Source organism: Pteropus vampyrus, unplaced genomic scaffold (assembly GCF_000151845.1).
Source record: "Pteropus vampyrus isolate Shadow unplaced genomic scaffold, Pvam_2.0 Scaffold3, whole genome shotgun sequence".
In the NCBI taxonomy this organism is placed as follows: domain Eukaryota; kingdom Metazoa; phylum Chordata; class Mammalia; order Chiroptera; family Pteropodidae; genus Pteropus; species Pteropus vampyrus.
In genome coordinates, this window is record NW_011888784.1 from 8,056,096 (window position 1) to 8,062,984 (window position 6,889).

Here is a 6,889-nt window from a genome sequence, read left to right on the forward strand (position 1 = left end):
TTCAGTTTCAGCCATTATCCAGAATTTGGTGATTTTGGACTATATTCCTAGTATCTCCCTATCAAATATTGCACTTACTGTAATCATCTGATTTGACTGTTGACTCTTTTAAGGGCCCATGCTTGTTCCTAAGTATGAGCAAGATTACTTAATTTATTATTTGGGTCAGGCTTTATGGAAGATGCCATGGCTTTGCATAAATATACTTGCTTTTATGTGACCTGATATACAGTTTAACCAAAGGAAAAACTGAAAAGCAGATAGTAGAGAAAAATCATTTAACGAAGTGTCTATGAATCTTGATCTGGTTCCTACATTCTCATTTAGGAGGCTTCTAGATTCCAGAATTTGTCTTCTCTCTCCCTCCTGCCTCCCCTGCCCACCACTCCTCCGTTGTATTCTCTGGTCTGCTGCTGTGTCCAATTCATTCCTCTCACATAAATATTAAACTGAAAGGTGAAAATCTCTTTTAAGAAGGCCAAGTTTTCACAGCATACTGGTATAATAAAGAATCTCCATGAATTTTCTGCATGTCATTCTGTTTAATAATAATAAATTATTAATTAACATTGCCTATTATTAATAGTAACTACACTCATAATTTATTTTATACTTCAGATGACTATGTCATCTTATAACAGGGCATTGTCATTTTTGCAACAATATTATTCCACTATACACTTCAATACTGATGATCACGATGGTTCTCTGTCAAAAGCCACACGTATTTGTTATTTTATGTGTAGAATAAAGATGAAGAATTATTTTATTCTTTGTCAAAAAAGGACAACTGATCCATATAAAAATAATTTTATGGGATGATCAATATGCATCATTTCATAATCAGATGATATTATACTACAGTTCATTTGTACATGAATGACAATAAGATTTATCATCTATCCTTTATAGCCATTGTCCTGCCCAATCACATTTTACAGTATAGTAATTCATAGTATTTTATTAATCTTTAATTATAGCTTCATTAGATAGGGTGAGTAAAGTATTATACTAACGCTGTCTTCACAGTAAGAAAAACTGAATAATAGGGCAAGTGACAACACCTATGTTACTAAGTGGATTAAATTTTCATTTAGAGGAGAAACCATTTTCCTAAGTTCAGGAGAACTCAAAAAGCACAGTATAAGAATCTCACTATAATATTCTTTCTTTGTACTTCATTTTTTAAATTACATTAGTAATAAATATAATAGATTAAGTCACTTATGACCCCAGCAGCCAGGACAAAACACTCTTTAAATTTTCATACATAGTTTTCAAATAGTTTTCCTCTTTATTTATAGCAGACCAGATAAATAGATGTAAAACTTGAGTATTAAAAACAGGGAAAAAGGATCATTAATTTTAGATTCCCTTTTTCTTTACCTATATATTGTAAACATGAATTATACCTATTAAGTGACTTAGGCATGAGACGAGATTTCAGACATCAAGAAACTTATAATTGTCCTTGAAGAATAGACTAATACAGATGCAAGAATATAGTCTTCATGAAAGCAAGGATTCATTCACTACTAGAGCCCTGTACCAAGTGTTGAGAATGGCCCAGGGCAGGAAGTGAAGAGATATAGTGAATAGATGAATGAATGAAGGATAGCTTAGTAGTAAAACATAAACAACTGAAGAAGAAGGAATGGCTTGGGTTTGTTTTAGGTGGTTAGAGAAGGCTCACTTAGGAGGTGGTTTAACTTTGGAATTGAAAGACAGATGGATTTAGTCTACAGCCATGTCACCCCGAACAAGCCTGAGTCCGTCTGATCTCAAAAGCTGAGCAGGGTCAAGCCTGGTTAGTACCTGGATGGGAGACCACCTAGGAAGACCAGGTGCCATAGGCGTAAAAAATAAAAAATAAGGGATTGTAAGCTGACAAGTTCCTTGCAATCTGTGAGGTCAATCAAGGGTTGCCTTGCCCCCCCCCCACCCCTCCCCCACTCCCCCAAAAAAGGAAAGAAGGACAGATGGATTTAGAGAGAAGAAAGGAAAAGCAGAGTTCTCCAGAAGGGCACCAGAGGAAAGCACGCAAAAGGGAGAGCATGAGATCTGTGTGGAGTATCCTTGCTGACATTTGATTTGGAGCATAATGTGCATATGAGACATTTTGGCTAGATGCAATTGCAGGACCTATGAAATCCTAAATAAGGAGTGTGTTTTATCTTTCAGGTATTTGAGGACAGTTTCTATATGCCATCAGCTTGCTGCCCATAAGAATTATATATGAATAAAATGTACCTAATTTGTAGAATAAATTTGAGGAAGAAAAAGCTAAAAATGGGAAGAAATGACAATGAGAATAGTCTGGAAGTGAAATAAGTTTCTGAAGCAGAGTAGTGGCTATGAGAAAGAGAATACATGGATGTAAATGAGAGCAACTACATGACAACAGGTGCTGGACAAAGAACAAGAGAATGACCAAATACTCTTGGCCCTTAAATAGTAGGGAAAAAATTATGGAGAAGGCTGAACTGACATGTGTTAGGCCAAGCACTAGGAGAAGCAGCTAGAGCATGGTGGGGTAAGAACATGTTAGACCTGGCTGCAGTCTTTACAAACTGTGCAGTGCTGAGAAGTTGGTTTAACCTTTCTGGTCACCAGTATCCTCATATCTATGATTAGAACACTAAAAAATACACCATAAATTTGTACAAAGATTGAATAAACTAAAGCTTATAGAGGATTAACACATAGTAATCACTTCATAAACTCTGGCAACTTTGATCAGCACTTTACATATGGTAACTATGCTAAATTTTTTAGTTCTTTTAAACATTTTATTATGTAATATTTGATACATGGCAGATTATATGTGCTCTGTACATTTCATGAAGCAGGATAATAAAAAAAAGCACTTGTGAACTGACTAATCCATCTTCAGAACTAAAACAGAACCAACGTCTTTGAAGCCCCCCGTATGCTTCTACACCGGGACAGAGGTAACCATTACGATAACTCTTTAAATAAATTTTTGAGTCATAATTTACATATAATAAAATACTGTCACTGTAAGTGTATGTCCATGAATTTTGACAAATGTGTATATTGCCCTAATGCCAAATGTAACAAATGTGTAACCATCACCCTAACGAAGATTTGAAATAATTCTGCCAACCTCAGAAGTTCCTTTTTTACCTCATTACAGTCAATTCGAATAACTCCAATATGTCCCAGGCAACCACTGATTTATTTCCATACATTCATTTTACCCACTTTAGAACTTCATATAAATGGAAACACTTGTTGTACCTGGCTTCTTTCCCTCAACCCAATGTTTAGATTCCTCCATATTATGTGTATCTACAGTTCATTCATTTTTATTATTGAGAAGACTGTGCGATGTAGACTATGCCATAACTACATTTGGGTTGTTTCTACTTTTGGCTATTATGAGTAAAGCTGTTATGAACATTCATATATATGACTGCCAAACTGTTTCAGGAAAAAAGTAAAAGTTTTTTGTTTGGTTTGTTTAATATGTCACTGCCTCCAGAATTAGGAGAGTTCTGGTAGTTCCATATCCTTGCCAACACGATAGGACTTAAAATCGAGATTTCTGAAATCTAAACTCGAATCCTCTACCTCTGGGCTGTGTGACCTTGTTTACGTAATTTCACTGCCTTAGGGTTCGGTTTCCTCATTTCTTAAATGAGGGGATAGAATGGAAAGACTCTGAGTTCACTGCAGCTCTCATTTTATAAGTAAGCAAAGCCCAGTTCCCTCTATTGTGGTTCTTGAGAGCCAATCACATCTGCCTCTGGAAGCTGCTCATGTATATTGTAAATGATCTGTAAACTCTTTCAGCCTGGCAAACAGAGGGATGCAGGCGCTGCTGTGCCATTTCACCCGGGTGTGCTGGCCAAATTCCAATCCATGTAATTGCATTCCGCAGGTCCTGACTCCCCTGTGGTTTCAGTTTCAACTGGGATGGAGTGCACGGTGTTCCTGCACCCCAGTCTGCCCTGCCTTCCACAGCGGTTTGGATCTATTGCTCTATGCCATGAAACAACAGTCAGGCCAGCCCCCAGGGTAGCTTCTGTGTATAGTCCCAGCGAGGGGATTCCAGAGGATGCTTTTCTGTGGGCAGCCTTGAGATCAAAGACTGCCTATCAGTGGCAATGTATCCGGTTACTCCCTCCAAGCACTGATAGGAAACCCAGGGTCTGGGCAACAGAATAATGTAGGTGAGGACAACTGGGAAGGAAGATTACATTTTTTTAAACTTTACAGGAAATGAAAAAATATGGTTCTAGGCAGAGAACACATGCAAGCCTGTGTTTATTTCCATGAGGCTCACTAATTAGATTTTTTGTGTGATTGTGTTATTAGATCTTTGTTAATGAGCTTGCACTATCTCATCTTGCCTGCTGTCTCCCTGGGCTACTGTGGAAGTGTGTACATGAGAAAGCAGAGGAAGGTGCCCGCATGGGAGGCACATATTTGCTACTCATGCAGTCATACCTGCTTTACATGGGGCATTTCAAACACTTTGAAAGCCCAGTGAGGCAAATAGGCTGGACATCTTTGACATTTAAAAGAAACTGATGATCCGAGTAGTTAAATGGCAACCTGTCTAAAGAAGGGGAGTGGTTAGAAAGCAGATGAACTATTTATTACCTGTGACCTAATCATGCCTGAGGCTACTGCTATTCCGATCCTGATTCACTGATTTTTTTTTCTAATCCCTCCCCATCTCAGTTTTTAAAACATCTTTTTCCTGTCTTTATGCCTTGTGAATAACCTTGTTCAATTAACTTCCAGAAAACCATAATGAAGTTTAATTCTGTATCCTGTCCTCTCTCCCCTACTGCCTTTTTACTCGTGACAGGAAGGGTCAGACTCCTCTGAGATACTCTCCAACTGCATCAGTCTGCAGTTTATGATCTTATCCATCCTGTGTGCATTGTGCATTTGTACATGAGTGTGAGTGTGGTTGACCTCCGTGCACTGGATTTATAAGAATTGACTTGAAAAAGAAGTTGCGATTTTTATAAATTACTTCACTGACAAAATAATAGAACAACAAGAGTTCTCTTGCTTGAACGAAGTATATTTGTTCTTGAAGGGTAGCCACCCCCAAATATGCCTCTTTAACATAAAGGTTATTTTGAATTGATTATTTTGAGAAACTACAGACACAGGAGAAGCTCTAAAAATGGAATGGAAGTTACCCTTTTGTAAGAGAAATTTAAATTTATAAAGGAAATCATTTTTAAGAATGATTCTAAATCACAAGAGAATCTTATTAATGGAGATGGCACAGACTACATCTGTATAACAATCTTTACCCTTGTTTACCTTGCTCTACCTGGCAAACTCCCATAATTGCCCCATCTCTACTCCCCCGCCCCCACACATACATACATCATTCTTTTGTCTTTAGTTGAAGGTGGTATGTAAGGTGATGGCTTGAGCCACCTTGGAGAGTTACACATTTTTTTCTGGGTATCTCTCACGTATATGTGAAATGTACATGTTAATAAAATTCTATTTGTTTTTTTCTCTCTTTAAAATCACTTTCATGAAATCTTAGCAAAAACACAGAAAGGTAGAGGAGAATTACTTTTCCTCTCCTACTCTCTTCATGCTGTTACTAAATTTGGCAAAAGTTTGAAATTAAGAATTGCTCTTAAAATGAGAACCAGAATCAGTTTATCATTCCCAGAAATATACCCTCTTTCATCTTTCAGAGTTCTGTCTTTGTTTATGTTGACATCTGTAATATCCGCCTAAGGTTTGTCTATTCTTTAACTGTAGTTTTTAAAGGTCCCTATTGCCAAGAAGCACAGGCTACCATGAAAATATTAGGCCAGTAGCTTTAAAGCTCATAAAGCTATTACCTCTTTGTAGTGTAATCCATCTGGTCTTCCCCTGATCCACAGATAAGCAGCCTGTAGGAAAAAAATAGGAATAAAGAAATTGATAGTGTCATTATATTATATTAATCAAACTTCCCAGTTTACTCATATAATTTTTCTGGCTCAATTTTTAAACTATGAATATCTATCTCACCAAAATCACAAGGATATAGAGAAAACTAAATGTGTTCATTCAAAAATATTTGCTGATTTTCTGCTATAAACAAGAAAAACAAATACAAAACACCATTATTTGAACTTTGGTGAGTAAGATGTGCTACCTGCTCTAAAATTTCTTATGTTCTATGAAAAGAAAAAATCTAGAATGAAATAGTGGAATTAAATGCATTGAAAGGTATGATGGGGTCTCCATGGAAGCCTTCATGGGGAAACTGTCATTTGAACTTGGCCAAGAATCACAATGAGGTAGACTGCAGCACACTTGGGGATGACTGTAGCAAAACAGTGTTTCGGAAGAACTGCTCCAGAAATAGTGGTCTGAAAGAATAGCAAAGGAAATAGACTAGATCAAATGCAATGTTTTGGAAAGTGCTTTTGTACAAATAAATGTGCAATGTAAAAGAAACATATGATCAACATTATAAAAACCTAGTGGAATCTGTTTTAAGGACATTTTAATTTCAGTATTGGAAATCCCCAAAGGCAAATACATTGATACTTAATGCTATTTTTTTTTTTAAGCATTGTGAAGCTGGTGGCAGAAAAAGGTCAAGGGCAGAGAGCCCTAAGCAAGACTTCTAATATTCCTCTTTAGTGTTAGCTTCACTCAAAGGTTTTTGCTCACCAGCTTCCATGGACTTTGGCTCAAAATAATAAACACAGCCACTTAAAAACCATTTGAATTCTCTTGAAAAAGGAAAGTTGTATTCGTTTCCTAGGGCTACAGTAACACATTATAACAAACATGGTGGCTTAAAACAACAGAAACATTTATTCTCTCACAGTTCTGGAGGTCAGAAGTCCAAAATGAAGGGACAGCACTCCCTCTGAAGACTCTA

At 36.9% G+C, this 6,889-nt stretch overlaps 1 pseudogene; it reads left to right on the forward strand.

Moving 5' to 3' along the window:
• The first annotated feature begins 1,737 nt into the window (after window positions 1-1,737).
• LOC111741661 lies at window positions 1,738-1,856 on the forward strand (annotated as a pseudogene).
• Window positions 1,857-6,889: the final 5,033 nt, after the last annotated feature.